Source organism: Oryzias latipes, chromosome 9 (assembly GCF_053564925.1).
Source record: "Oryzias latipes strain Hd-rR chromosome 9, Olatipes_Hd-rR_3.1".
Taxonomy (NCBI): Eukaryota; Metazoa; Chordata; class Actinopteri; order Beloniformes; family Adrianichthyidae; genus Oryzias; species Oryzias latipes.
The window spans coordinates 23571233-23581065 of record NC_136245.1 but is presented as its reverse complement, the minus strand read 5'-3'; the positions used below and the strand labels follow the sequence as shown (position 1 = coordinate 23581065).

Genomic DNA, 9833 nt, shown 5'->3' with positions numbered 1-9833 from the left:
AACACATTATTAACATTTATCAAAATTAATGAATGTTTGAATATCTGGTAACACTATAAAGTTTTGAAATGCAAAAAATAGAAACTAAAGATAAAGAAGCTTGAAAATAATAAATCCAAAAGTATAATTAGAAAGCTGGATTCAAACGTTACTGTAGATATTGAGCTTCTCTCCACAGTAGCACAGGTCCTTGAAGAGACTGATTCACAAAAGAGGACTATTGCAGCAAAATGATGTCTCGATGTGGCTTTTTCTTCACACACTGCCTTTTTTCAGATTTGAAAGGCACGAAGGAGCAAGAGCATTGGATGGAAAGATACAAGTAAATTACTGTGGAGTTTTAAAATCTGATGGGTAGTCAGTTCAGAGGGTACTCAGGATAAATGGGCTTTCTTTTTGATCAAGATTTCGGAGTATGGATCTCATGATACAAGTACAGCTTAAAAAGGAAGAAGAGGAACATAAGGAATCTCTTGCCAAAGCCAGTCTGAGAGTAGTGGTTCATTTTTTTTTAACAAAAAGTTTCAAAATGTATTCATTTTACTTCTTAGCTCCTTACGTTTCTGCTGTACTTTCACTCACAGTAGAGAATTATTTTTTATAAAGTTATTTGTTAAGAATTAACAGTCCTATGATATTAGATTCCGAATGTATTCGCTGAAACATTTGCACGGTGGAATAATTGCAATTTGTTCAGATTATTGGGTCCAAGGACATTTCTATCTTTTATGCTTTTCCTTTTCCCTTTTAGCTAATGCTACTCTCGTGAGATTTTGTGAGATTTGGCGAGATCAAGCTTTCAAAAAATCGCGGTGTACAACTGTAAAACCGCCACAAGATACAATCGGAAGGTTCCTGGATCATTACTATCATATTCTGATACATCTACCGTGTAAGTTTAACAATAACAGCAGTAAAGCCAAAGTCAAACTTATAATTGAATTTTCCATAGAACGGTTAATGCTAACGCTCGGTCAACCTAAACATACATTGCTTACTAAATGAACAGCTTTAAATACTCACAGGCAGGAATTCTCCAAACTATTTTAGGGAAACTTTTTTTTTTTTTTAAAGTAACCATTTTTTTGTCTAAGGCTCAGTTTTTTACTCAAATTTTCTGGGCTAAAGTGGAATGCTTTATAGCGTGAACTTCACCTAGTGGCCAAACTGAAAGGCCCTCCAGGTGGGGCAAAACATTTATTTTTGTAAAATGAGCCAGTTTAGAGCTTTTACAATTTTAATGATCCACACATTTTTGTTAGAGCTTCTCCGTTTGAGAAACAATGTAACACTGTTTGATGTTAACAATCTCATTGGTTTATTGTTTCACTAATAATTTGTACAGTATGTGTGAATCGAACAGATCAAAAGAAAAAAAAATCACGACTCAAATTGATACAAATCTAGTAAATCAAGTCAAATTAATTCTGGAAATTATTGGTGATGCCCAGCCTTAGTCAATACTGTTTTGATTTAATAGTTTATTAATACCAATAAAGCGTTCTCATTCTAATGAAAATGTAAAAAGAAAACTGCTTCAAATAGGGTTTCATAGACCACAGAAGAAGCTACATTATCTTGAAGATGTTTTGTGAAAGTGAACATGTGCCCCTGTTGATGAGATTAGGCATGAAAACATCAGCTTGGAATCTAAAGTGGTATTGGTGTGTTCCTCCCTCGTTAAGACTTTAAGATCTCTGACAGAAGATAAAAACTGAATTTACCTTGAAAGGGCTTGACTCATAACATTGACAAGATTCATAAATGTAATTGCATTTGGTCATGAAAACTGATCAAAGGAAAACACAGGGTTTCCAGTTACCTTTAAGAGGCAAAAGAAAAAAATGGGTGACCAAAAATGTCAAAGCCTGTTCTAATGTCTCACCATGACAGCTGGATGTGAAAGGTACTGTTCCAATATTACAATGGACACTGACGGAGGCAGAGCAGAACAAAGAAGAGACAAAGATATAATGAGGCATACAGGTTGGACACGAGCCAGAGCACCTGTCTGTAATGCTGGCTGCTTGGCCCGCATGCAACTCTGTGTAAAGAAAGGGAAACAATAACAATATGATTTAGAAGTTCATTGATACCTAAACAAATAGAAATTACACTTACAAATAGAAATTACACTTGAGTGACAAGTCCCAAAGAAAGGAGAGCTCCTTTGATTCAGATGTGTTCACAGTGCAATAATGTCCAAAAGCAGCAAATAACACAGAATATGTGTCATTGTGGCATGAGGTTCTGATCATGATAGACTCTTTCTGCTCTAAAGTATCTGAATGACTTGGTGTCCACATCTGAGGCATCAGCTGCAATGTTGGTAGCTGGAGTATTAAGCTACGTTCACACCAGGCGTAATTCCCACAGTGAGGGTGTACAGTTTCAATGCTAAGTCAATGTACAGATGCAATCAGAGGTCCTGCGGTGTGCTTTGGGTGTCATTTTGGGCAAAGAATTTGCCCAAATTCTGCATTAACCATCAGGGACTTAACTTCAGCCCGTGATGTAATCAGCGATTGAAGCCTCGTGAATTTTATGATATATTTCTTATTTGTATCAGAACACTAATAAAAAGGTCCTTTCTTATTTATAGTTTTTCCCTCCTCTGACAGCGTTAACAGGGTCACAGTGACGGAAGTAAAGCTAAAAGCACATCTCCTGCGGTTGATGGTGAACCTCACAGTACTGGTAGAGTAGCTGAATGAACTTATAAACCTAGACATTGTAACGTGTGCACCAATGCTTTTTTAGAGCTCTTCAAAACAAAGAAACCTCATATTGCAACATCATTTGTGTGTTCCATACCTATACTGTGTCTGAGATATATAAAGGGTCAATGCTTCCGTATAGTGATGAGGCTAAAAACTTTTGACAGTCTCCGACACACATCTGGAGGGTCAAGTTCATAAAGACATTTTTGAATAAGAGTCAAGCAATGAATTTGATGTGAGTCAAAAGAGAGATAGTGGACGCAAATTTGATGATATGGTGCCTCTGTCAGACTCCTCCCCCTCTCCTCTCCGTTTGGCTGCTGATTCTCCCCAGGTGCGACCACTTACCTCATCACCTCATCCGCCTTCATAAGGAGCTCCAGGATCATCAGTCTTCGCCAGTCCGTTGCCCCTGATGGTGCATAGTTGGTCTTATTGTCAAGTTCTAGTTTGTCAAGCTCTAGTTTGTCACTCTACGCCAAGCTTTGCCTAAACTCTCTTTCTGCTCACCTCCAGGAATCCATTCCCACCAGAATCAGCCTCAGCCCGGATCCCCCACTCTGTCTTCACCTGCGGTCACACCTCGAGCCTCTGCCATTGCCTCTGTTCTTCGGACCTCCACTTCAGACGGCTGCTCATTCCTGTGGAGGAACCCACCAGTGACGCAACTAGCATCTGCCTCACGCCAGGGACCTACCTCACGTCCTGCTCACACTCTGCCTCCAGAATCTCCCATTAAATCTCTTACCTGCCACGCTTGTCTTCCGCTGTGTTTCTTCTGGGTTCCAGCATCTGGGTCCGATAGTGTTCTGTAGCCATGACATTTGATGCACGAATGAGATTTCGATTTATGCAGAGTGAATGCAGCGTTTCCAGTAAAACGATGGCTGCACTAAAACGATTAATCTATAGCATAAAGAGAGGTTACTCTTTCCAAGGAAGCAGTATGACAAGCTACCTGTGTGCAACAGAGAATAACACTAAGGTGGGAGATTGGATCTTCACTAAAGTCCATTACCTTTGTCACTTGAACTTCAGGTTTTTGGTTGTTTGAGCTAGATTAAGAAATTCTTACCTGCTCCTGTTGTACTACTCATCCCCATTAAAGACAAATCCAATGAGTTTGGTGTCCTGAGCACAACTTCAGGACTGGTGTCCAGGTGTGTCGCTACTGTAGCAAACTGAGAGAGCACAGAACAGGAGAAGGGATCAAGTGTAGAGTGAGAGACACACTTGCCTGAAAACCTGCTAGAAATCTATAATCCATGTGCACAAGGAGCCTGGTTTATGCAGTGTGCTTGGAAACAAATACGTATAACCAGTAAAGTGTATCCCTGCTTTGCTGAAGAAACTCCATAGTAATAAAACAGAACACATTCTTTTTTGTGTCTGTACTCACATGTTTGTGTTTGTTTAACCTCAAACATGCTGTACAGATTCTCCCCCACGTTGAGAATGGATTTACAAAAGATGCATTTATCTAATGGTGTTTTTTCCCCTCACATGAGTATTGCAATTGCACTGAGTGGGAGTAGGGTGTGTGGGGAGGTAATCCTCCCTAATGGTTCCCTGTAATGTTCCAGTCACATGTCATTAGAGATTCTGACAGGCAACATATATTTAGAGGAAGTCTGAGTAATTAAAGAAACTGCATTGTGAGAAGAGGATTGGCTTTAATGGAAAGTTCTATTAGTCTGTCATGGTGCAGCCTCATGGCTGGCTGCAGTACTATTATTACAAACTCTGTTCTTGTGTGTTGACCAATCTCATAATTAAATGGACTATGAGCTTTTTCACAGACAAGTAATGGGAAAACAGCCCTTTTCCCATTTCCTCAGCCTGTGCTTTTGTTTCTGACAAGCTTCTGTCCTGATCTATCCTTGAAGTTTACTTTCACCCTCAGCAGAAAAAAATGTGATTTAATTAATTTTAATCTGTGACTCCATGTTTTCCTGATCCATTTAATCTGGTCATATTAGTTCTCCCGTGTTCCTTCTTCTCTCTTCCCTTTGTTGTTGACCTAAAGGCTTTCATATTTTAATCTAAATCTGACTTTTTTTAAGGCTCATTAGCACCCCCCCAACCACATCTTCACCTTTTCAGGTATGCCTTAATGATTGTCCTAGCGTGACTCCATCGTATGTTCAAGTCGGTGTGTTCGTTCAGCAGTTGGTGAACTATTTGATGAGCAGAAGTCATCAGAATCATATTATCAGCCCCCTAAAAGGTCTAAACAGATGGTGTCTTCTTACAAAATGCTGGAGGTGTTTTTCCCTACAGCTGTGCATGTCTTCTGGGTATCCAGAACATATTTTTAACTGACGTTTAGCTATTCCTTTCAGTGGAACCTTGCAGGTGTATTAACAATAACAGAGACAATAGCTTGTAAGTGAATTGAAGACAATGAAATCTTGAGAACAAGCAATGCAATGTACTCAAAAAATGGTTAGGAAAAAATACAAAAACCTCACGTCTCTTTTGTTAATTTGGTAGAGAATTGAGTAAACTATACAGGACCAACAGTTGTAGGCAGACAGCAGGGAGAAATACTTAGGGGGAAGGTCACACTCACCACATGCTGTTTGACCATTTTTTTTTAACCTATACAACATGCTTGGGTATGTCCTTCAGGTGAAGGAGTAAAATAAGGGTAATGGAGGCAGACTTACCCTAAGACCCACAACCAAACATAAACAAAAATACTTTTTTTTGTTTTTTTTTTACTTTGAAAACTTTGTTTTTTCATCATTAAGGAACAGCCTGAACTTCTCTCATCTTCACATAAAGCATTTCTGAAACAAAAATTGTGTTTTGGGAGCCTGGGATCTGACATGGGTAAAATAAATAAATAAAGCGTTCCCACAAAATAATATTTCTTTCCCACGGAATAATTAATGCGTGGGAACGGAATATTTAATGCATGGGAACGGAATAATATTCTGATATACATTTATCCTGTTGTCTTTGAATGCACCACATTTACAGGGACACGTTGATTGGTCGAGATGGCTATCGCATATATGTGTGATGCATGATGGGATACGTAGCATGTAGCCTTCGAATGTTAAGTGACTGCTAAGGAGTTTGTTAATAAAAGACATGTCCTGAATATTATTATTCCTATTCGACCCTGAACTACAATATCCCATACCGCAGCTAGCTTTCCGTCTACCGGGCTTGTCATGGCAGTTGCTCGAATGCCGGCATGACAAGCAAAAGAGCTCTGCGGCGGGTGAGAGCTCGTAGCACATAGCTCATAGCTCGAGCTATCTATCTCCGGAATTGCTGCGGTATGGGGAAAAAGCAAGCTTGGGCATCCTAAATATAATGACATTTTTCCTATTTTCATCGAAACAACAATAAATCGATCATTCTTGTTTTTATTTTCCCCCACTTGAACGAATGTGGGTCACAGAGACACGGAAGTAGCGGCGGAAAGCGGCTTTTGAGGCAGGACAGAGATAGTACCGGGATGTGAATGAACGCAGACATGGAGACATGATTGCCGATGCTTTTGTAGAGCTTTTTAAAATGAAAAAAATTGGATCTCTAAACATCCTCAGTGTCTTCCATAGCAATGTAATGAGACACACAAAGACAGAAATGAGAACGTATCTGCTGTAAATCCAAGTAATGAGAACGTATCTGCTGTAAATCCAAGTATTGCTAACATCCATGTTTATGAATGACTAATCATGTGAATAATTATTTCGTTCGCACAAATTAATTATTTCGAGGGAACGTAATATTATTTTGAAGGAATGTAATATTTCGTGGAAACGGAAGATTATTTTGTGGGAACGGAATTTTTATTTTGTGGGAACGGAATATTTATTATTTTACCCATGTCAGTTCCAAGGCTCAGTATTTTTAACATGTTCTCGATGGAGATATTTAAGTTCAAAATTGAATTCCTGAGTATTTCTTCTTTCAAAAAGTTGTGAATCAGGAGCAGATGGAAAATGCTGTTTAAAAAAGCTTTTCGTTGTGACATAGAAGATACAATCGGTAGGCCACAGGCTCCTTGCTCCGCTCCATTCTGATGCATCCACTTGCAGAAGACTAGTTCCGTGTATGTCTTGCTTTTTCTAATCCATGCTGGCAGATGATAGAAATGGTGCTACTTTTTGCTAAGGGTTAGACAAGGCTACAGTAAGACCATATCAATACTTGGGTTAATACTGGAGTAAAACACAAACATAAAAGCTTAAATGAATTTTAAAAGATGGTAAGTTACGATTATTTACCAAAGTGGTGAACAAAATATCTCAGGAAAGAAAGAAACTCAACATAGCTGGTACTGATATAGAATATATAAAAATAGATTTTCATTTAAAGTTTAATTAGCATGTTATCGAAAAGCTGTTAATGCCCCAAATCTTCTTAAATCAGGTCTGTTCACGCTCTGCAGAGAAGCTTGACTGTTATCCCACTACCATCTTGTAAGGTCTGTCTGAGCAGATGGCTTCTCCTCATGAAACTGTGATGATAGCGCAGTAATCTGACTCAACAGACAAAAGAGTGCTGGATTAGCAATTACCTCCATTCAAGTGGAATACCTTCACAGGTGCTGGCGACCAAGATGGAATGTTTGCTGAGCAAGACACAGGGTGTCTGGAACAGAACACCAAGCAGTATCTGAAACAACAAGAAAAGAACAGTTCAAAATAGTTTTAAGGCCTGCGAAGAATAAATCAGCATATGCAAACCTCCTGTTTTCATTGCTGGTTGGTTGGTCAGCTGACAAATTGGTTGTCTTGGCTGTTATGTGAACCCCAGGCAGAGGTGATTGGGTCACAGCATCCATAGCAACTGTGGTAGAATTACAGGGAAGGGCAGATGGGGGAGCAGCAAGGGGTGATGGGTACCATCTTCTGTTATTTCTCACAACAAACAGAATGCATATATATGTGTGTGAAAAGTATTTTGTTAACACAAGTAACACATAACAACTTCACAACAAACTTGTGAAAACATTTCAAAATAGATGTTTATGGGTTTAGAAGGTATTTTGCATTGCACACAAAATATATGTAAGTCTTTTTAGACTTATACACTAAAACTCACCAAAAAAATAAAATGTTTCATTTTGTTACATGTGTGGGAGAGTTTGACAGCATCTGAATGTGGCCTTGTTTTGGCCCAGTGTGTCCTCAGCAGGCCTGTCAGTTCAAGTCATCTTTACCTGAATGAACCCCCTATGACTCCATCTGCTGCCAAGCATGGGTCCAAAAGATGGAAAAAATATTTTAAAAAGACAGGACAATGAGGTGTAATACACAAATGTGAAAAAAAAGGTTAGTATTGTTTTAACTCAACTAATTGGATAAGGGTGGGGCACAACATCCAACAATACCATCAAAAAAGTGTAAAAGTTTATTAAAAATCTTTCTCCATCATTTTTTAATTAAATTTGCCATAAAGCTTTCCACTTTTATTGACAGTTTTGATGTCATTTTGGGAACTCTAATTTTAAAGATAAAAATAAACCTCTACAAGAGTTTCCCTCTTTTAACCCTTGTGCTATCTTAGATGAAAATACATGCAAACACAGTGCTTGATTGACTCTTCTGTTTAAAAAGATACTTTTTCAGATGTTGCCTGGCACAACAGGAGAACCAAAGCATGTTGATGACAAGTAGGCTATTGGGATAAGATAGAAATGGATAAGATGTAAGAACAAGGTTCTGTTGGAATGCTAACTAATCCTTATCAGGAAGGTGTCATGCATAGAATGTGGAGTGAATCTTCAAATCTACAATCAGGGCTTATCACAAGAGTCTGAAAAGATACAGATGCAACAGCAGATGCTAGGGCATTGGAAGAGCCAGAACACCTAATTCAAAAAGCAGTCTTGTCTTGTCTTGTCTGCAACCATCCTTGATTATATTAATTAGACTCTTGAATTATTTAATTGTCTATGACCTTCACAGCACTGATGACACTCCTCCTAACTTCAAGTTCAAGTTACAAACTGCAGCTCAAGCTAAATTTATGACTCATCCGGATCCAGGATCAGACCATCCAGACTTGTGTCTCTTTCTTTTCCTGGTGTCATATCCTTCAACACATTTGTGAAGACTCTCATTAATCCAGGATAGTTCTATGGTTGAAAAAAGTTTTGAAAAAGTTCATCTGGACTTAGTTTTTTAAGGTAAAGATGTTTCGCCTAAGTTTCTTGAGGCATTCTCAATTCAAATTTAAACAGAATATTCCCTTAAATAAAACAGTGCAGACGGAACTCAACATTTGATTTTGCTTTATGCTAGTGGGTGACTTTGGAAAAAGGTCTTGTGAAATGTATAACATTCCTCATGTGTCATGATTAAATATAACAAATCTTTGTTTTAAAGCACAGAAAAGTAACACATACTCTTACTTTGTAAAAACATTGTAAAAAAAAAAACAAGACAAGCTTGAGCAGATGGTATGTTTTTTTAAAGAAATAACAAGATCATAAATGTTTCTTTTATATAGTATATATAAAAATAGATTTTATTTAAAGTATGATTTACATGTTATGGAAAAGCTTACACTTACAGCAGCTCTTAATTCTTTAAATCCTTGCAGATGAAGGACCATTGTTGCTTTACTGATCCTGCCTGCACTCTTTGCTTGTAAACTGTAAAAGTTCTGATTAATGTGGGTCACATTTTTACAAGACCGCTCAAATAAACTGTCATAAAGCTAAACTTGTATAAATTGCTGAAAAAAACCCACACAAGTCTGTAGAAAACTGAAGATTTAAAGATCTCACACATAAGGAGGCAAACATTTACAGTCTTTCAGTGCAGTGGAGCTTATTATATATATATATAAAAAACACTGATTTCATATTGTGTGTAGTAAAAGAGAAATAAGTCTAATAAAAAATGATCACATTGATCAGTACTGACATTTATGGTCGAAGGCCCACAAAGCAGTTTGACTTAATTCTGAATTTCATGCATGTTTACTTTGAGTGTGTTCTATTTATAATCCTAAATGGATTTCTCCCACACTTCTTTGTCACTTTTGCGACTGTATAGATCACAATAATGTTAGTGGTGACACTCCCTTCCATGGCCATTCATCTAAAACAGAATTACATAAGCCATTTACCCCCAGCCTCGA

General features: G+C 38.0%; 1 long non-coding RNA gene across 1 annotated transcript; it reads right to left on the bottom strand.

The window, feature by feature from the left end:
* Nucleotides 1-2292: 2292 nt before the first annotated feature.
* On the bottom strand, nucleotides 2293-7940 carry LOC144994439 (uncharacterized). The gene is made up of 3 exons (XR_013657977.1): nucleotides 3469-7940; nucleotides 3231-3361; nucleotides 2293-3132 (listed from the first exon to the last, which is right to left on the bottom strand). It is a non-coding gene; the product is annotated as an uncharacterized LOC144994439 (long non-coding RNA).
* Nucleotides 7941-9833: the final 1893 nt, after the last annotated feature.